At 42.6% G+C, this 21,335-nt stretch overlaps 1 protein-coding gene across 9 annotated transcripts in view; it reads right to left on the reverse strand.

Moving 5' to 3' along the window:
- Window positions 1-21,335, reverse strand: part of Dag1 (dystroglycan 1) — a 67,046-nt gene that overhangs the window by 27,608 nt on the left and 18,103 nt on the right. For 2 of the 9 annotated variants that reach the window (XM_076577020.1, XM_076577021.1), the window contains exon 3: window positions 19,584-19,630. The exons of the other annotated variants lie outside the window; for them this stretch is intronic. The gene's annotated coding sequence lies outside the window, so the exon portion shown is untranslated. The remainder of the gene's footprint in view (window positions 1-19,583; window positions 19,631-21,335) is intronic. 9 annotated transcript variants of the gene reach the window in all.

Raw genomic sequence — 21,335 nt, forward strand, 5'->3', positions numbered from 1 at the left:
CCACCTCTGAGCAGTAAGTACCGAATCTATCTTGTCTACCAACAAGGAAAGCTACTTTAAAAGCTTCTGTCATTTAGAGAATTTCTTGTAAATCTTCACTTATCTTAGGTACCAAAGAAAGCTACAGTGGGCAGTGGTTTCTGCTGATGGCGGCTTGTTTTCTTTCCAATAATCACAGAAAGGAAGCAAAGACTTCAACCTGTATATAAATACACACAGGTACAAACGTGTCCTGAAGAATGGGGAAAAGATACGGTTCAAAGTCCAGAACTAAAGAGCTATTCTCCACTAGACCATGGTCTGTAATCCAGGCTGATTTTTAACACCTCGTGTGAGAGGCTTACTGAACACTCCACTAAACTCCATATGCTGTGGTTAAATATTACTCGCTACTAAGTGGTAATACTTAAAAACTGGTCACATGGTGAATTATATGGCATGGATTTTTGTCCTTTCTTTCCTGTTTTGTTGTTTGGGAGGTATCACGTCTAGGGTATCACGTCCAGGTTGCACTCACAATCTACTGGGTACTGGCCTTGAACTCCTGATTCTCCTGCCCCACAGCATGTACAACTATGCCTGGCTGCTTCTTTCTTTCTTCTTCTTTCCTCCTCCTCCCTCCTTCTTTAACAATTAAGGTTTGTTTTTAACTCCTGCCCACAATCTCAACATTAGGAGGCTAACGCAGGGGCTAAGAAATGATGGCTAGCCTCAACTATATATAGTGAGATCCTGTCTCCAAAATAAATTTTCTGTTTTGTTTTAGAGCCAGGCTATAAACCAGCTACTCAAGAGGCTGAGGCAGGAAGAATACAATGTCAAGGCCTGCCTGGGCAACTTAGTAAGTTCAACTTCAGGATTATTACTAAATAAGTAAAACATGAACGACTGGGACTCTAACTCAGTGGCAGGACATTTGTCTAGCAGACGTGAGGCCCTAAATTCAATCCCCAGTATACTCCACTTCCCCAACCAAAAAAGGAAGGGGAAACAATATCAATAAGCTCAGGACTAGAGGACATGCTTACCATGGAACAAAGGACCTGGGTTTAATGCCAAGCACTACACACACACAATGTTTTTAAAAAGTAAGATGGGGCTGGAGAGATGACTCAGCAGTTAAGAGCACTGACTGCCCTTCCGGAGGGCCCCGAGTTCAATTCTCAGCAACTACATGGTGGCTCACAACCATCAAAATGGGATGGGATGCCCTTTTCTGTCATGCAGGCATACATGCAAATAGAGCACTCATATACATAAATAAATAAATAAATATTTTTAAAAAGAGGTTAGATGGTGGCTTTGCTGTTTTAAAAAAAAAAAAAAAAAACCAAAAAGCTGGGGCTGGACAGACAGCTTAGTGCAGTGGGTTTGGATCTCAAACAGTTTAAAGCCCCTGTAACTTCAACTCACCTCTAACCTCTGCTTGCATGTACATTCATATGCACGCGCACACACACTATTTTTAAAAGGATATAAAAAAAGAGAAAAATTTATGCAACAGCTAGAGCACACATAGCTCACTGGAAAAAATGCTTGTTTAGCATATAAAAGGCCCTGTGCCGAATCCACAGCACTACACAACTAACCAGAAAACATCGAGTGCTTGATCCCAGCACTGGGAAGGCAGCAGTGGAAGCAGCGGGAACACACAGCGAGTTCAAGGTCAACCAAGGATACATAGCAAGGCCCTGTCTCAGGAAAATCAAAGAGAACATTCCTCAGAATCACACCATTTAGACTTTAGAAAAAACACCACAAGGAAGCTTTAGGAGCTCATTCATGATGACAATATCCAGTCTTTTAACTGTCAATGCCTAAACGGGTCACTAAGGATAGAAAAGGTTCAACTGAGCCCAAAGACAAAAGCTAAGTCTAATCATCCATCTGGCTGAAGCAGGTAGAACAGGCGGTGTGGCGGGGTGGGGGACGAGGTGAGAGGTGGATGGCCAGACTATCTAAGGGGAAGGAACCCTCAAACTCACATGACATCCAAGAATCCAACCAAAGCAAACTACAATCATCTTAAGACAACATAACAATTAACACTTGAGCACACATTTGCTGACTACTTACCCTGTAGGACAGGCGTGAGGCTTCAATTACTCAGCAGTCTTTCTAAATTTCATACACTATTCAATTAAGATTTTATATGCATTACCAAATCACAAAACACAAGTAGTAATCCATTTAACTAGGTAATCACAGCCACATAACAATGTTCTAGGGCATGTCTATGATAGGGGCCATATAAAATTACAACGAAGCTAAAAAATTCCTAAAGCCCAATCACAATCCAATGCGCTATTCGAATGTTTGTGGTGACACTGGTATAAAACCTACTAGGCTGCTAGTCAAACAACAGTAGAGCACTACGTACAGTACAGTGTGTTAATAGTAGTAACTTACTGGCTTATGAATTTACTATACTTTTCTTTTTTTTTTCTTTTTCTTTTTTTTTTTTTTTTGGTTTTTCGAGACAGGGTTTCTCTGTGTAGCTTTGCGCCTTTCCTGGAACTCGCTTTGGAGACCAGGCTGGCCTCGAACTCACAGAGATTCGCCTGCCTCTGCCTCCCGAGTGCTGGGATTAAAGGCATGCGCCACCACCGCCCGGCACTATACTTTTCAATATTAAGAATTTACTCCTAGCCGGGCGGAGGTGGTACATGCCTTTAATTCTAGCACTGGAGAGGCAGAGCCAGGTGTGGATCTCTGTGAGTTGGAGGCCAGCCTGGTCTACAGAGTGAGATCCAGGACAGGCTCCAAAACTACACAGAAAAACCCTGTTTCAAAAAAAAAGGGAATTTGCTCCAACTTACGAATAAGAAAAGTGGAATTAGGGTATAGCTCCTAGGTAGAGCATTTGCTTAGCATGCACAAGGCAAAGGTTCAAAGCCCTATTTGGAGAGCTGGAGAGATGGTTCAGTGGTTAAGGGTACCGGCTGCTCTTCCAGAGGTCCTAAGTTCAATTCCTGGCAACCACATGGTGGGTCACAGCCATCTATAACAAGATCTGATGCCCTCTTCTGACCTGCAGACATACATGCAGACAGAACACTGCATACATAATTAAAATAAATATTTGAAAAACAAACAAACAAAGCCCTACTTGGAAGGGGGAAGTTCTGTAAAACAAACAAAACAGCCTTGCTGGAGATCCTTCAGGAAGCATCCCCAAAGGAAGCAGACAGCAGCAGTAGTGTTAGTGTTTCTGAAGACCTCAGGGTGATGTGTGGCCCAGGCTACTGAGCATGCTTATATCTTTGTTGTCTATTTGCTAAAGAAGTGGGGTTGGGTGTTTGGTCTGTTGGTCCTCCCAAATGCTGGGAATACAGGCATGAACACAACTCCTGTCAGTTTTTAACGAGGGGAAAAAAAGGTTGTTTTTTGGTTTGTTGTTGTTGCTGTTTTGCATGCCTTTAATCCCAGCACTCAGAAGGCAGAGTCAGGCAGATCTCTGTGAGTCTGAGGCCAGCCTGGTCTACATAGTGAGTTCCAGGCCACCCAAAGTTATATGGTAAGACCCTGGAGAGAGAGAAAGAGAGAGAAAGACAGACAGACAGACAGACAGACAGACAGACAGACAGAGACACAGAGAGTCAAGTTCAAACCCTCCCTGGGCTACAGAACCTGTTCTATCTAGCCTGGGCACCTGTGTAAGACCCCATACCAAAATAATACTTATGCTAGATTCAACTCTTTTTTTTTTTTTTTTTGGTTTTTCGAGACAGGGTTTCTCTGCGTAGCTTTGCGCCTTTCCTGGAGCTCACTTGGTAGCCCAGGCTGGCCTCGAACTCACAGAGATCCGCCTGGCTCTGCCTCCCGAGTGCTGGGATTAAAGGCGTGCGCCACCACTGCCCGGCGTTAGATTCAACTCTTAAAGCAAAGAAATCACATTTAGCCATACAAATGTGCAATTGATTTGTGATCTAACCTGTGGGTCAAAAAGCTGAAAAGTCTATAGTTTTAGTATGCTAAGATTATTGAAGAAAAAAGTAAAGTTTTTATTACTATTACTATTGTGTGTATGATCTATATATTAATACGCTCATGGAGGTCAGAGAACAGTTTTAAGTTAGTTCCCTCATTCCTTGTACATATGGGCTTTGGGAATCAAACTCAGGTCACAGCCTTGCACAACAAGCACTCTACCAGACGCCAGAAAAGACCCTGAAAGAAAATAAATTTTGAGTTAGGGTGTCTCTACAAAGCCCAAGCTAGCCTGGAACTCAGAGATCTGCCTGCCTCTGCCTCTTGAGTACTAGAATTAAAGACATGGGCCACCATGTCCAGCCTCTTGAAGAAATTTTAAAAATAAATAAATTTAAGTGTAATTTGAATGGGTGGTATGTGTCTATATCCCAACACTAGGAGGGTTAAGACAGAGAATCAGGGGTTCAAGGCCAGCTTGGGCTGCACTATGAGAATCTATCAAATAACAAAACCACAAACAAATTTAGTATAACCTAAAGACATAGTGTTCATGAAGCCAACAATGATCTATAGTAAAGACTTAGGACTTCACATTCCCTCACCACGCATTCAGGTTCACCCAGACAGTTTCCTGCAAGTCGCTCTGCTAATGCTCAGTGCCCATATGCCATATGGCTGTGCTTTTTTTTTTTTTTTCCCCAATCTTTTACGTATTATTTCTACTCTGACTCTTTTCCATTTAGATATATTTGAATACAGAAAAGTCACTGTGTACAATAGTCCATATTGTTCATTACAGTCAGTCTCTGTAAGTTTGTGGTCAGAAAGCAATAAGCCATACTCTAAAACTAGATATAAATTTATTACCTAGGTTTTCAGTATGATATTCATATTATAATTGTCTATCACATTCTCAGAATATACCCTCATCATGAAACAATGTATGATCATACTTTTCTATCTAGTATCTAATAAGTAGGTGCTTAATAGAAACTAAAAGTTGCCTTCTAGCTTTCCAAACTCCATCCAATTATAGTAACCCCCACCTCAACTCAATACTAAGATACAGAGTAGCGCTACCCTGAGCACAAGATCATCAATGTTGGTTGAGAGTCAAGGTTGGGACCATGAGAGCTGCCCTGAGAAAAAAGGAGAAAGAAGAAGCCCAATGCAATAGGGTGGCCACATTTGCTGCTCTCTCCCCAAGAGTACACACACTAGGCGGGGAACTCATCACATGCCTGCAAAGGGAAAGGGCTTCCACTCCTCAAATGAATTTACCATGCAGAACGGCAATGACCACTTGATTTCATTTTCAAGTTAAAAAGCTAAGCCTCGGGAGCTGGAGAGATGGCTCAGCGGTTAAGAGCACTGATTGCTCTTCCAGAGGTCCTGAGTTCAATTCCCAGCAACCATATGGTGTCTCACAACCACCCGTAACCAGACCTAGTGCCCTCTTCTGGTCTGCAAGGACACACGCAGGCAAAATACTATATACATAATAAATTTAAAAAAAAAAAAAAAAAAAAAAAAAAAAAAAAAAAAGCTAAGCCTCCTGGGTTTTTCCCATTGAAATACAGGATTAAAAAGCCCACCACTCTAAATATATCTTAACCTGGCTTCAACAAACTGAATTTAGAAAACTTTTCTGGCTGTTGGCTTTTCTGACCTAACTGGCTAATCACACAGACCTGAGAAAATAAAATGTCAGCATGGCCCATCACTCCCAAATCACTGCCCCCTTCTTCCTCCACATACTAACACATACTCCCATAGATCATTAACTGCAATCTTTGACCCTGCCAGTAGCCCTGATCCAAGGTTGGGACACCAAGTCAATGCCTCAGCATCAAAAAAGGATGTCACAGACCCTGTGTGTACGTACACCTGCTCTAAGATGCCACAGTACCAAGTGTTTAAACAAATACTTCAACTATCAATGCTTAAAGTTGTGGCAATCGCTTCAGCTACCTTCTTTTTTTTTTTTTTTAACACAGTCTTGAAGCTTGACAATCATGAACATTTTTTTCATGCCAGAAACAGCCAAATCAACACACCTTGTTTATAAACCAACCAGACAAAACTAGCACCCACTGTCTTTGCCCAGGGAATTTCCTGCTAGAATTCCTCCCCACCCACAAATAGTTTTGTCTAACTTGCTCTTTCACTTGCTTCAGGCTTACCACAGCTGCAATTTCTGAAAAATCACTAACTTTTCTATATTAAGTTCATACTTGCAAAAGGCAGAACAAAACAGCCAGAGACAGTCTTGTAGACTCTTGGGAACCCTGTTCTGCAAAACTGTCACTATGGCTAGGTAAGAAAATGGTGGTCAGGCCAATGCCTGACAGGAGGACAGAGACACCTGCCATATCTGGCCTCAAAATCAGGCTAGCCTAGAGAAGTACCCCAAAGCACAGCTTCCAGTAAACTGCAGAAGGCAGGTCCTACCAGCTCTCAAACTGCTAGTTTTCCCCAGTAGAAGATGCTATGTAGCTTATCAGGAAACAACAATAGCACAGACCTACAGAAGTGACCAGTAGAGCCGGGTGGTGGTGCACGCCTTTAATCCCAGCACTCAGGAGGCAGAGCCAGGCAGATTTCTGTGAATTCGAGGCCAGCCTGGACTACAGAGTGAGTTCCAGGAAAGGTGCGAAGCTACATAGAGAAACCCTGTCTTGAAAAAAAAAATTAATAAATAAAAACCAAAAGGGGGGACAGTATAGACACCTCTATACCAAGCAAGACCCAGAACACTGTTATGACTTAAATCTAAAACATCCGCCAAAGGCTCCCTGTGTCAGATGGCTAGCTGCCAGCTGATGGGTATAAGGAAGTGACTGGATCAGGAGGGCTCAGACCTGACCAACAATTAACCCACTGATAATTCACAATGTGATGGTATGACTGGGAGGCAGTAGAGACAGGAGGTGGGTCTGTTTAGAGGATGTGCTTTGGATGGCTAGGTCATGCTCCTGGATATGTGCTCTGCTGCTCCTTTCCTGCAGTGACATCTACCTTCCTATCAGTCTGCAGAGCACTAGGACCAAGGGAACACAGACTAAGACTACTGAAGCTGTGCGTCAACTCTTTCTCACTTTAGTTTTCTGGGTATTTGTCACAGCAATATCAAATGTGACTAATGTGAACATCCAACTGCTTTCTTCCTTATAGTTCTGTTTTGTTACTTAGGTTTTTTTTGGGGGGTGGGGGTGGGGGTGGGGGGTGCTATTTGTTTTTGGAGACAGGGTTTCTCTGTGTAGCCCTGGCCGTCCTGGAACTCACTCTATAGACCAGACTTATCTTGAACTCAGATCTGCCTGCCTCTGCTTCTGGAGTGCCAGGATTAAAGTACCACCGCCTGGTAGCCTCCTTGAAGTTCAAAAACCCTCTAGCTGCTGTTAGGCAAACTAGATTTACACCCAGGTTAACATTAAAAAGAAAAAAAATTAAATTAAAAAAAAAATCACTGAAGGAAGTCTTAGCACAAAGGGAAAAGATCTGCACTTTAGTAATTAAAAACCTAATCATGAATTTTAGAATCCAAAAATTAAAAACTCAAGTATGCCTTTAATCTCAGCACTGAGCTCAGGAGGTGGAGAAAGATGAATCTGAATTTGAGGTCCACTAGATTCACATAATGAATTCCACTAGGCCAGCCAGGGCTACACAGTGAGACTGCCTCAAAACAAAAAACAAAGCTACTTCAAGGCAAAAGGGATAAAGGAATGATAAACACAAGAGATTTGTCCTATCAAAAAGATACAGCTGTGATTTACATAGCTCCAATTAGTTTGTAGCAGCAAGTACAAAGCAGTTTTTAGTGGTGCCCCAATCTGTTGAGGCATGGAGATGTGTATGCTGTTTCCTTCTTCCAAATCATCCTGGAATCTTCCCGATGTCTAAGCTGGCTCACTGTGAGACATGGATGGAGACTCTTACCATGCCCAGCTTAATTCTTTGGGTATTTCATCGATATTCCTCACTGAATCTTTAATTGGCTTTGGGATGAAGTACTGGGCTCAAATCTAGGGCTTTGTATATGGCAGGCAAGCACTCTACTGCTAAGCTACATCCTTAGCCCTATTTTATTTTGATTTTGAAACACAGTCTTGCTAATTTACCCAGGCTGGCCTAGAATTTGTGACCTTCCTACCATGGCCTCCTATTTCAGCCTAAGTATTTAGTCTAAGTGTGCATCAACAAGCCTGCTTCAGCTGGCTTTTAGGTGCAGCACACGGGTATCCCACAAATTCTTATATATATGTTTCTACATTTTTGAGAAAGAACTAAAGGTAGGAAGCTGGGTCTGATGGTGCATGGCTACAATTCTGGCACTCGGGAGATGAAGGTGGAAGCATGAGAATCTCTTCAGGGCCATCCTCTGCTATATATCAAGTATTGGAGCCAACCAGGGCTACATGTGACCAGTCTTTTTATAAAAAAAAAAAAAAAAGAAGAAGAAGAAGAACAAACATGCTTCTTCAGAGCTGATTTTCTTGCCAAAGAAGCAGGCTGCACACAGACTCCTGCCAGCCTTAGAGCACTCACTATCTGCTACCTTCAACAAACACTCTGGAGGAACCAGACTCCTCTGAAACACAGAACTAAACAGTCACCAGTTACTAAAAGATCAGGCAAGAGAAGAGCCTTTTTTTAAAACTAAGTTCCTTCTATAAATTGATAATCCACAAAGATACCTCAAAAAGTCAGGTGAGACTTCCGCAGAGGACACGCACAGAAGAGTCAAGCAGCAGCAGTTCTCCAGTACACACATCTGAGCCCAATTCCGCCCTTCTAGCTGGACAATAGTCCATTCCGTGAAGTCAAGCCAGAGCTAACTCAAAGAAGGCAAGTATTGAGTTTGCAAACTGACTTCTCACATTACCTCTAACTCATCCAGGGATCTAAAGCATAATTTGCTCTTATAGACTGATTAATTATCAAATAGTTGCTTGGTTTCTCTGTGCTGTCTGATGTTTTCAGGTGTCTGAACCCAAGGTCTCCTATATACTATGTAAAGGTTACACCGCTGAGTTATACTTTTTGCCCCGACACAAACAACAAGCCTCCAAACTCCACAGAATCTACAACAGCACTCAACTAGAATTCCTATGCACCTGTATTCATCAGTTTCTCACGGCTCATGTCCCACCTGTGTGATGTCACAGTACAAGCACAGAGGCTAGGCACAAACCCTCTGAAGATTATACATATCTACTTTATTTAATATACGTCAGATAGTTGATATTAAATCATTTCTTAAAAGTACAAGGTATCTGGGAGGTGGTAGCACATTCCTTTAAACCCAGCACTCAGGAGACAGAGGCAGGTGGATCTCTGTGAGTTCAAAGCCAGGGCAGCCAGGGCTATACAGAGAAACCCTGTATCAAAAGAATGAAAACAAAAGAAAGAGAGAGAGAGAGAGAGGGAGGGAGGGAGGGAGGGAGGGAGGGAGGGAGGGAGGGAGGGAGGGAGGGAGGGAGGGAGGGAGGGGAGGGAAAAGGGAAGGGAAGGAAAGGGAAGGAAGGACAAGGACAGGAAACAAGTAGTCCCTACCTAACAGAACTTCTGGAATGGCCGTCTTCTGGTACAGGCAGACAAGGCTAAGTGATCACCAAGGATTCCAACACTCCAGACAGCAGAGTGACAGTGGGCACAAGAACACAGGGAAACAGCAAGTTTTCTAGCCAGGATTTGTTTTTATATATCCAAGTCTGGCCTCAGAACCTCATTCTAAGTAAATACAGAGTAAGAGCAGCTACAACAATAATCAACAGCATGAACAGAGAAAACTTGGGCAAATGACAAAGAACACCAGCCCAATCTTGCTCTCCACCTCCTGCCTGTGGAGCAGACGTAAGCTGCTCAGCTCCTGCTCCACTGCCATGCCCACCTGCCTGATGCCTTGCTCCCTGACATGATGGTCATGGATCCAACCACTAAAACTGTAAGCAAGCCCCCAATCAAATGCTTTCTTTCATCAGTTGCCTTGGTCATGGTTTCTCTTCACAGCAACAGAAAAGTAACTAAAATAAAATGAGACCCTGCCTCTCAAAATCAAGCAAACAACCCCTCCCCCGTTGTTTTGGATGACGAGTCTTCTTTCCACCTCTCCGACCACAGCACAGCCCTTCCCTAGGGCAGCAGCCATAGTCCCTTGTTCCACTAAGATTTTGTATCCCAAACCCAAATACCTGAAGCTACTGCCTAAGCCAGCTTTCTCGTTAGTTATTCTAAACCTCACAGGGCCACTGTTAGAATAGACTGAAAGCAACAGATCAGCCATTCGTCTGGTGCCTGTACAGACTAAGTGCTCCACTGCTTGTTCCAAAGACTGGCTCACCCTGCACTCAACAGCCACAACGAGGAATATTATGTTCTGGATGTGACATAAGGTTGGCATGAGACCCAAGATACTCTTAGCAACCCTGCTGAACAGCTAATGTCTCCTATGTAACACTAAGAACTGAGATCCACAGCAAGAGGCAGAGTCGGACTTGAAGCCCAGTTCCCTAAGTAAACTTGCTAGAGCCACCACTGATATCACATGGGTCCAGCAGCTCACAACTGCTATAGCATCCGTTAAGCAGGTTGGTTTTTTTCCTAAACTGGTCACTTACCTGTGTAGATCTCAGCCTCCTAAATGCTGCTTCCTCAAGAAACCTACCCAATGGGGTCCTCCATTATCCAACTCCCTTTTCCATAAAATTATCAGAACAGTCATAGCAGTGGCCAGATCTGAAATGTTCAGATCATCTAATGATGACACAGAGAAGGCACAAGTGAGACACATAATACCAGCACCTACCTCAGAAGAACTGTATCCCCACATGCATGTTACCATACATGTACAAACACACATACATAATAAATATATACATGAATAATAAAAATCAAGGACTGGACATCTACTGGTTTTAATTGCTGTAATCCCAGAGCTCAATGGCTAAATAAGACACAAGGCTCATCTGTTGAGGCCGGCCTGAGTAACACAGTGGGTAGTGAATATAGTTGAGTCATCTTTAAAATGAAAAAAAATTAGATTCATGAAACATCTGTATTCGACAACAACACAATTAACTATCTCTTGTTAAGAGATCAAGCCCAACCAGGAAGTGGTGGCTCACGCCTTTAATCCCAGCGCTCAGGAGGCAGAGCCAGGTGGATCTCTGAGTTCCAGGCCAGCCTGGTCTACAAGAGTGAGATCCAGGACAGGCACCAAAACTACACAAAGAAACCCTGTCTCAGAAAACCAAGAAAAAAAAAAAAGAGAGAGAGAGAGAGAGATCAAGCCCAAAGAGCCACATGTGCTAAGCAAGCACTCTACCACTAAGATAAACTCTCAGTCTCTGTTAAATAAACAAAATAAAAAATAAAATTTATTTTTTAGAAGTCTCAGCAAATGAAAACATATATCATAGGTGCTATTCTATATGCTATTTCAACTAAAAGAAACTTGGTAGACTAAAGCAAAAGGATCACTTGAGCTAAGAACTAAAAATGAGGCTAAGTAATAGAAACCTGCCTCAAAATACAAACAAAAAGTAAAAAAGAGATGCAAGGTTCACTGTGGAAAGGGTATAAAATACAAGGCTGGAGAAAGATGCTTGAAATCTTGTTGCATCAAAAAGCATTCAAGAAATAATGAAGACATTCAGTCGAGGACAGGGACCTACCAGAAGTTCCTAACTGACCAAATCTGGAATAATCTGAACATCAAAATGAATGCCAAACCCCATGTTGGGAGTTTGATTCCTGGGACCCAAAAGGTCAAAGTAGAAAACCAATCCTGACAAGTTATAATTTGACCTCTACATGGCCCTCACCCCAAATAAATAAAATAAAAACTTTTAAACAAACATATCCCTGACAGGAACATGCATTTCTACGTTATTGAAATGATTATAAGGAAACCAATAAATGTAAAAGTAGGACATGAAAAATTCTTCCTTTAAATAAGATGACACACACAGTCTTTAAAAAAAAATAAAGAAAAAAAAGGTAGGCAGCAGTGGTGCACATCTTTTTTTGTTTTGTTTTGTTTTTCGAGACAGGGTTTCTCTGTGTAGTTTTGGTGCCTGTCCTGGAACTCACTCTGTAGACCAGGCTGGCCTCGAACTCACAGAGATTCGCCTGGCTCTGCCTCCCGAGTGCTGGGATTAAAGGTGTGGGCCACTGTTTACACAGAGAAACCCTGTCTCAAAAAGAAAAAAGAACAATATATAAACAAGCAAATGATGCTTGTTCTGGCCAGAAGAAATGAGAGTTGGAAGCATCTAGAAGCATCCACAGATACTGAAGCTGAGGATCAAGGTCTCACAAAGAATAGGATGTTACATAGTTTCCAATGTCCCTCACCCCACAGTATTTATTAAGCACTATGAATAGAAAAACAACTTTACAAAGGAGAAAACTTCAAGGTATTTCCTCAATCAGAGCTGATTAGGATAACCTAGCACCTTCTGTGTTACTAAAGATGTTACTGAACAAACTAAGACTAATTATGAACTGTAACTAGGTAACAGTGTTTAACTAATGTTTAACACTGTAATTAGGTAACAATGTTAAAACAACGTTAATTTCCTGATGTTACCTGGACATGGTGGCTCACGCCTATAACTCCAAAACTTTGGAAGGCTGAGATAGGAAAATCCCAAGCTAAAGGCCAACCAGGGCTAAAGAGCAAGTTTTGAGGTCAGCCTGGCTACACAGCATGACCTTGTCTCAAAAATAAGTAACAGGCTGGAGAAGTGAATTAGGGGTTAAGTGCACTTGACACTCTTCCAGAAGACCAAATTCAGTTCCCAGAAAAAAATGTGGGCAACTCCAGCTCCAGGATCCATCTGGCCTCCATGAGCACCTGAACACATATCTCACACATTTCTCTCTCTCCCTCTCTCCCTCCCTCCCTCCCTCCCTCCCTCCCTCCCTCCCCTCTCCCCCCACCCCCCCCCCCTCTCTCTCTCTCTCTCTCTCTCTCTCTCTCTCACACACACACACACACACACACACACACACACACTTTTTGGTTTTTCGAGACAGGGTTTGTGTAGTTTTGGTGCCTGTCCTGGATCTCGCTCTGTAGACCAGGCTGGCATGGAACTCAGAGATCCACCTGGCTCTGCTTCCCAAGTGCTGGGATTAAAGGCGTGTGCAAAAAATAACTAATCTAGGTATATAGATACATGTCTGTAATAGCAACACATAGGAGGCTGAAACAGGGCTGAGATTAAAAAAACAACGCCCTGTCCAAAAACTATTTAAAAATTATTATTTCCTAACTTCGACTGCTATGTGCAGCTAACAGAAAAAAACTATTCTCATTCTTAGAAAATATACAATTAAGTACTTAGGAATAAAGAGGCATGTCTCCTAATTACTCAAGTGGTTCAGGGAAAAATGCACAGATAAAAAAAAGAGAGAATGGGCCAGGCGGTGGTGGCGCATGCCTTTAACCCCAGCACTTGTGGGGCAGAGGCTCAGAGGATCTCTGAGTTTGAGGCCAGCCTGGGCTACAAAGTGAATTCTAGAACAGCCAGGGAAATCCCATCTCGAGAAGAGGGAAAAATCAAAACAAAACAGTTTTCCTTTCTAGGACCCAGGAAGGGCTAGGTTTCTGCAGTCGGTCTCCACATTTAAAGGGCAGGCTCCACACATAACAAATACATCTCTTTTCTGCATCAGTTTTTGAGACAAGGTCCCAGGTTGGCCTCAAATGCTCAGCAACCCTTTTGCCTGAATGTCCCATGTACTGAGATTACAAGAGAACAAAATCAAACCAGCTCTTTTTATTTTTGTTTTAGTTTTTTGAAAGTTTTACTACGTAGACCAGCTGGTCTCAAACTCAGAGATCTCTGCCCCTGCGTCCTGGTATTAAAGGCATACGCCACCTTGCCTGGCTTTTACTATCATTCTCAAAACTCAGTCACACACTTCCTAACTCTTCCTTTCCATGTGTGAATGCACTGCACACATCACTTCCTCCTTGCTCCAGCAGTATGCACCCCTACATCCAATGTTTACCCTGCACATGTTTTTTTCAAGTCATCTCTCATACACATTCCTGCATTCTTCTATAAACAAATCTGAAGATAAAAATCCTAGCTGTAGGACTGACAGATTCCGACAAAAGATCTTTCCATTTATATTCCAACCTAAGGGTTTAAGTTACTTTTCCCTTACTTTTACTGATATTGAGTTATTGTCAAACACTTCACTAATAATTTGAACAGAAAAAGGCGAGGAAATGAAGCAAGTTGAATAGCTTGAGAAAGAAGTTGGCCTTTCTCACATGCTTGATTAAAGAGCATGGAGGCTATCAAGTACCATAAATTCAGGCTGGGAGTAATGGGTCTGAAATAGTTATGAGACTATGGGAGGGTGAGTTCCCAGACAACTAATGAATCAAAACATGGAACTGTTTTTCTAGCCAAACTTGATTACCTTGAAGGAAAATTCCTATGGAGAATTATGGGCTGATTAATTACTCCAAACAGTAACATTTCTGTGGTGCACTTTGCTTCCCTGTGTTGTATCCTCCAAGCCAGCCTGAGAAACTGAGCCGCCTTGTAGCCCAACCCCCAGAACAACTCCAGGCTCAGTGAGTGAGGAACAGGCGCAGGAGAGAAAAGCCAGAGACTGCTCCTGAGCCTTCACATCTACTCTTCATACTGTAGGCTCACTGCTCTACAAACAGTCCCCTTCATTAAAGCCTATTTCCAAACTCTAAGTCTGGTGTGTACTGTCCTCCAAATGACAGGCAAGCTCTACAAGAATGTAAGAAGACGCTGGGTGTGGTAACTCGGGAGGCAAAGCCAGATGGATCTCTGTGAGTTCCAGGCCAGCCTGGTCTACAGAGTGAGATCCAGGACAGGCACCAAAACTATACAGAGAAACCCTGTCTTGAAAAACAAAGTAAGTAAGTAAGTAAGTAAGTAAGTAAGTAAGTAAGTAAGTAAGTAAGTAAGTAAGTAAATAAATAAATAAATAAATAAATAAATAAATAAATAAATAAATAAATAAAATCAATTACTACTAGGTTACACAGATCGGTAAAACATCATTTATGAATAGATTTTTCAAAGCCTATAGAATGAAATAACAGCCTAGGCTGGTTTGGTTTTTGTTTTGTTTTGTTTTGCTGTTGTTGGGTTTTTTGTGGGTTTTCCTTCTTTCTTTTCTTTTCTTTTCTTTTTTTTTTTTTAATAAATTGAGAGTTGGAGAGGAGCTGCTATCTACAGCTTCCCACCTGAGATAAGGCAGGGTCTCTCCTCCTAGGAGCAACAAGCCAGAGAACACCAGCACCTGACTCCTGCCTTTGATGTGGTTCTGACCTAATCAAATTAAGGTGATTCAGTTTCAACACAGAAGATTCATCACCTCACTACTGCTGCTGACAGCCTAACACCGACTCCTACATACAAAGGGCTAATCAGCAGTACCCAGCAGCCTCTCCAGCCCTTTTTCCAGCACTGCCCACATCTCCCTGACTGAAATTGTTTACATTCTTCTCCCTGAAGGACAGCCCTCAGAAAACTTGGGTTAAAATCAAGAAAACAAAAACTAAGTGCTGAGAATGTACCAAAGCAGTAAAGAACTCCATCAAGACCTGTAACAGGCAGGTAGTCTAGCTCCACTAAATAAGGGAGCACCTAGTCTAAAGTGTAGAGGTGTAGCTCAGTGGTAGAACATGTGCTTAGCACATACATAAATCCATGAGATCAATCCATTCTATCACCAATAAATAGAAAGAAGCCAGGCATGGTAACACATGCCTTCAATCCTAGCACTTGGGAAGCAGAGGCCAGCAGATCTCTGTGAGTTTGAGTCCAGACCAGTCTACAAAGCAAGTTCACAGCCACCCAGGGCTATATAATGAGAACCTGTCTCAAAAGACAAAAAAACAAAAAACAACCTCAGGCTTGCACTACTATAATATACATTAAATCTGAATTATGTAGGTAGCCGGGCGGTGGTGTCGCAAGCCTTTAATCCCAGCACCTGGGAGGCAGAAGCAGGCAGATCTCTGAGTTCGAGGCCAATCTGATCTACAAAGTGAGTTCCAGGACAGCAAGGACTAAATAGAGCGACTCAGTCTTGAAAAACAAACAAATAAATAAATAAATTGTGTGTGTGTGTGTGTGTGTGTACACATGTCTATATATGTGTGTGTGTGTATATGTATATATATATATTATATGTATATATATATATATACACACATATACACAAATGTAAGTGGCTGCCAAGATAGATCAGCATACACAAACATACATACAATAAATAAAAAACTTTCTCATTATTTAAGTGTAAAATAAATGAAATTGTGAATTAACTGTAAAATACAGATAGCATAGATACATGCTAGGTGTCCAGCCTGTGAGGCAAGTTTCTATACTCAGACCAGCAAGTAAAGCCACGATCATCTTCCCACAGAGACTGCCCACCTAGTTGAGGGAGTAGATGTAAGCAGACACTGAATTCTAACTGTTCTCCCTTCTCTTCCTTACAGCTAAAACCATCTCCTATATGAAGAAACAGGAAAACCCTCTAAAATAGCCTTGACACTCAGAAAAAGCTTATAAAATGAAAATCTTTAAAGTAGCTTTTAAAACATAAAGAATGGTTCCTCATTTTATAGAGGGGATACACAGGCTTCCAGAGTCCCCCAAGTGGTGAGCACCTGAGCAGTAGGAACCCGTATTCCAATCCTCAGACTCTGTCCACTCAGACACTCTTCAACAAAAGGAAAAAGGGAGAAAAGATGGCCAAAGAGATGAGGCCAGAGGCAGAAAAGAACAATCAGGGGATCTGACAGTTAAGGGGAGAAGAGAAGAAGAAGAAGAAAAGGGGCAGGGCTGAGAAGGGGGAAGTGAATCAACCACAAAAAGCATCCAGAATTTTCCTCTTGCAAGCTGGGCGTGGTGGCTCCTGCCTTTAATCCCAGCACTCAGGAGGCAGAGACAGGCGGATCTCTGTGAGTTCCAGGATAACCTGGTCTACAAAACAAGTTCCAGGACAGCCAGGATTGTTACACAGAGAAACCCTGGGAAAAAAAAAAAAAAAACCAACACCCCCCTCCAAAAAACAGAAAAACCCAGAATAAATAAATCTAAAAATATTTTAAGTAAATTAATAATTAAATAAAATAAAATTTTAAAAAATTGGGGGGGGGGGCAGCTAGGTAAAGGTGTTTGACACCAAGCTTGACAACTTCACCTTGATCCCCCAGCACCCACATGATGGAAAATAAAACAACTTCTACAAGCTATCCCCTGACCTCTACACACCTACCTCGTACACAAACATACACACACATAAATGTCAGAAAAAAAATAATTTTAAAAATACTTGCAACTAGCCACAGTAGCCCACACCAATAACTCCCAACATGTGAGAGGACAAAGCAGGAAGATTCTGTGTTTGGGCCAACTTGGTCTACAATAGAAACAATGTCTCCAAAAACAACTCTTAACACTTAAAGGGGATGAAGCAGGAGGATTGTGGGCTCAAACACAGCCTGGGGTACATAGTGAGATTCTGTTTCAAAACAGAAAATTACTTATAAAATATAAAATAATCTTAATCCAGTCACCCACCCTGGAGCACTATATCTTTAGGGGAAATGAACATACGACATATACTGTGATTCCAGAAGCAGACAGAGGCCATCTACCCTCTCCTCCCCCGGAGTATTGGCTTCAGGCAGTCAGATGGATGACCTGCTATTGTGCTTCAGATTCTGTGGAAAAAGGAGTATGCTAAAAGATGTGGGGAGAGGAAGAGGTTGGAGAAACCAAACTTGAGTCCTCTGGAAAAGCAGCAAACTCACTGGCTCTTGCTTGCCCATCCCCCACCCACCCACCCACCCACCACCACCACCACCACCACCACCACCACCACCACCCCACCACCCCCCACCCATCCCCACCCCCCACCCCCGTGTTTTGTTTTTGAGACAGGGTTTCTCTGTGTAGCCCTGACCATCCTAGAACTCACTTTGTAGACCAGGCTGGCCTCCAACACACAGAGAGATCCACCTGCCTCTGCCTCCTGAGCGCTGGGATTAAAGTTCTGCGCCGCCACCACCACCGCCCAGCTGCAACAAGCTCTCTTAACCACTGAGCCACCTCTCCAGGCCCTACTTGTTTCCTTTTTCTTCAAAACTTTATTGGCCCAGGTGGTGGCGCACGCCTTTAATTCCAGCACTTGGGAGCCAGAGGCAGGCAGATTTCAGTGAGTTTGAGGATAGCCTGGTCTACAAAGCAAGTTCCATGACAGCCAGGACTATTACACAGAGAAACACAAACAAACAAACAAAACTTATTTATTATTTATTTTAGGGCTGGTGTACTAGCATATACCTTTATTACCAGCACTCAGGAAACAGAGGTAGATGGAGCTCTGTAAGTTCTAGGCAAGTCTGGTCTATATATTAAGTTCCAGGGCAGCCAGGGCTACACAGAAAAACTCTATCTTGAAAAACCAAAAATAAAAAATAAAAATTTAAAAACAAAACAAACAACAACAAAAACCAACAGATTTTATGTGTGTGAGTGTTTGCCTGCATGTATATGTATGTGTGCCACAGGCATGCTTACTGCTAAGGTCAAAAAAGGGCTGTGGGTCCCCTAGAACTGAGTTACAGATGGCTGTAAACCATCATCTGGGTGCTGGGAATCCAACCCAGGTCCTCTGTAAAAGCAGTAACTCCTCTTAAGCACTGAATCATCTCTCCATCTCCCAATCTACAGCTTTCATTAGATATCTCACAATTTATACATAAATTTATACATAATAAAAAGGGGCAGATAACAAGTACCAATTATCAGAAAGATGCAGGCATCATTCAGACCACGCTACTGAGTGAGTTCCAGGACAGCCAAGGCTACGTAGGAAAACCCTGTCTTAGAAAACAAACAAATAGCAACAACAACAACAACAAAAAGAAGTCAAAGGCCTTGCCTAAAGTCACATTAGGGAGGATCTTAGGGTCTACCTGGAAGATTTCTTCCTCAAGCCCAGGTCTCTACTGTTGAGGGCACTGCTATCACTGTCCAACACAATGATGCTCATGCCATAAATCCTGCCTGTCCTGCCCAACAGCAGCAGCCCTCACCGGGTAGGCAGACCTAATCAATCTCTGAGGAGTCATGACTCAACACCACAGTTTCACCAAGCCCTAGATGCCGGGTGGTGGTGGTACAGAGCCCAGAATAAGAGTGAAAAAGTTGAGCTGATATTTTTGTTTGTTTGTTTGTTTAGGAGATGAGGTCCGATTGTCCGGAGCAAGGGTTTATGTATATGGAAGAGAAATGAAACTGTCCTCATATGATGAGACTTCTCCCTTAGAAACCCCCCTTGTAACAAGTGCCAGCGTTTGCAAACTTAGCTCCCATGGTACATATGTTTTATTCCTTCACTTGGCAAAAATGATATGGTGCTTTTAATCCTGTAACAGAGGAAGAAACAATATTCTGCTCAGGCAGAGGATAAAACAGGTTGAGTTGGATAGAACAGCCTGGGGGTGTTATCTCATTGTTTAAACACTTGCCTAGTATTGTACAAAAGGGAGGAAAGGAATGAAGAGGACACTAGAGAGGCAGAGGAGAGATACCAGGAAAGACAGACTGGAGTCTTTTACTCACAAGATCAAGAAGGAATTCCAGGACCATTCCAAAGCCTCACCAGGTATCTGCAATCACAGAGCAACACCTTCAGCCTCTTCCTCTGGCCCCTATCCTACATGCTCAGATACCCTTCACAGAACCCAATAAGTACAATAGGTCACACATCTAACTCTCCATGAACCCAATAATCCTAAAGAAAGAGAGAGAGAGACAGAGAAAACCTCATACAATTTCCCCAGGGACACAGTGGCCCAGGGTCAGGAACAAAAGTTACTAAGGGGGCTGGAGAGATGGCTCAGTCGTTAAGAGCACCAACTGTTCTTCCAAAGGTTCTGAGTTCAATTCCCAGCAACCACATGGTGGCTCACAACCACCTGTAATGAGATCTGGTGCCCTCTTCTGACCTGCAGGGAATACTGTATACATAATAAATAAATCTTTAATAAAAAAAAAAAAAAAAAAAGTTACTAAGGTAAGTTGATCTCAGAGAAAAACATCCATAACCAGAACAAACCTGGTTTTTGGGTTTTGTTTTTTTTGCTGCTGTTGTTTTTTTTGAGACAGGGTTGCTCTGTGTAACAGCCATGGCAGCCCTAGAACTTACTTTGTAGACCAGGATAGCCTTGAACTCAGAGACTCACCTGTCTCTGCCTCCCGAGTGCTGGGATTAAAGGTGTGTGCCATCATGCCCATCACAAATCTGTTTTTTAAAGAAAACTACGATGGTGCATGCCTTTAGTCCCAGCACTCAGGAGGCAGAGCCAGGATTTCAGAGTTCGAGGCCAGCCTGGTCTACAGAGCAAGTTCCAGGACAGGCACCAAAACTACATGGAGAAACCCTGTCTCGAAAAACAACAACAAAATCTGGGGCTAAGGGTGTACCTCAGTGGTAGGGTACATGCTTAATTAACATGTACACAGTCTGGGTTCAATTTCCCTCCAACATCAAACCAGAAAAAAAAGTTTCTGTTCAAGGCCTTCTTCCATATCTAGAGAACCATAATCTAGCATTTAACATCTTCAGTGAGTTTTAGCATCAATAAAAATCAAAATAGTCAAATAAATAGATTTAAATGTGCAATTTCATCCACAAATAAATCAATCCTATGTGTTATGGTTGGGGGAGGGCCCAACCTCCTGTGATTACACACTCAGCCACCCTGGGAAGCAGCAGACCTACTTCTCCAAACACGGCCTCAGATCTGCTACAAGGCTCAGGCCCACCAGGGCTTCACAAGAATGTTTATCAAGAAGCAGGGTGTGGTGGCGCATGCCTTTGATCCCACAACTCAGAAGACAGAGGCAGGTGGATCTCTGTGAAAGTCAGCCTGGTCTACAGAGTGTATTCCAGGACAGCCAGGGCTACGTAGAGACCCTGTCTCAACAAAACAAAAAGGGAATGTTTATCAAGATACATGGGGCTTCAAATGTAATAACAGTGGTAGTAGCACTTTTTGCTTGGCATGGGCAAGGCCCTGGATCTGAATCCTCAGTATCTCAAAAACAAAAATTAGAACATGGCATAAACTTTAATTTAAAAAAAAAAACAAAAAAAAAAAACTGGGCAGTGGTGATGCACGTTTTTAATCCCAGCACTCAGGAGGCAGAGGCAGGTAGATCTCTGTGAGTTCGAGGCCAGCCTGGTCTACAGAGTGAGTTCCAGGACAGCCACAGCTATACAGAGAAATACTGTATTGAAAAACAAAAACAAACAAACAAACAAAAAAACATGGCATAAATTAAGTGTGATGTTATACTTGAAGGCAGGAG

This window comes from Peromyscus maniculatus, chromosome 7, assembly GCF_049852395.1.
Source record: "Peromyscus maniculatus bairdii isolate BWxNUB_F1_BW_parent chromosome 7, HU_Pman_BW_mat_3.1, whole genome shotgun sequence".
Lineage (NCBI taxonomy): Eukaryota > Metazoa > Chordata > Mammalia > Rodentia > Cricetidae > Peromyscus > Peromyscus maniculatus.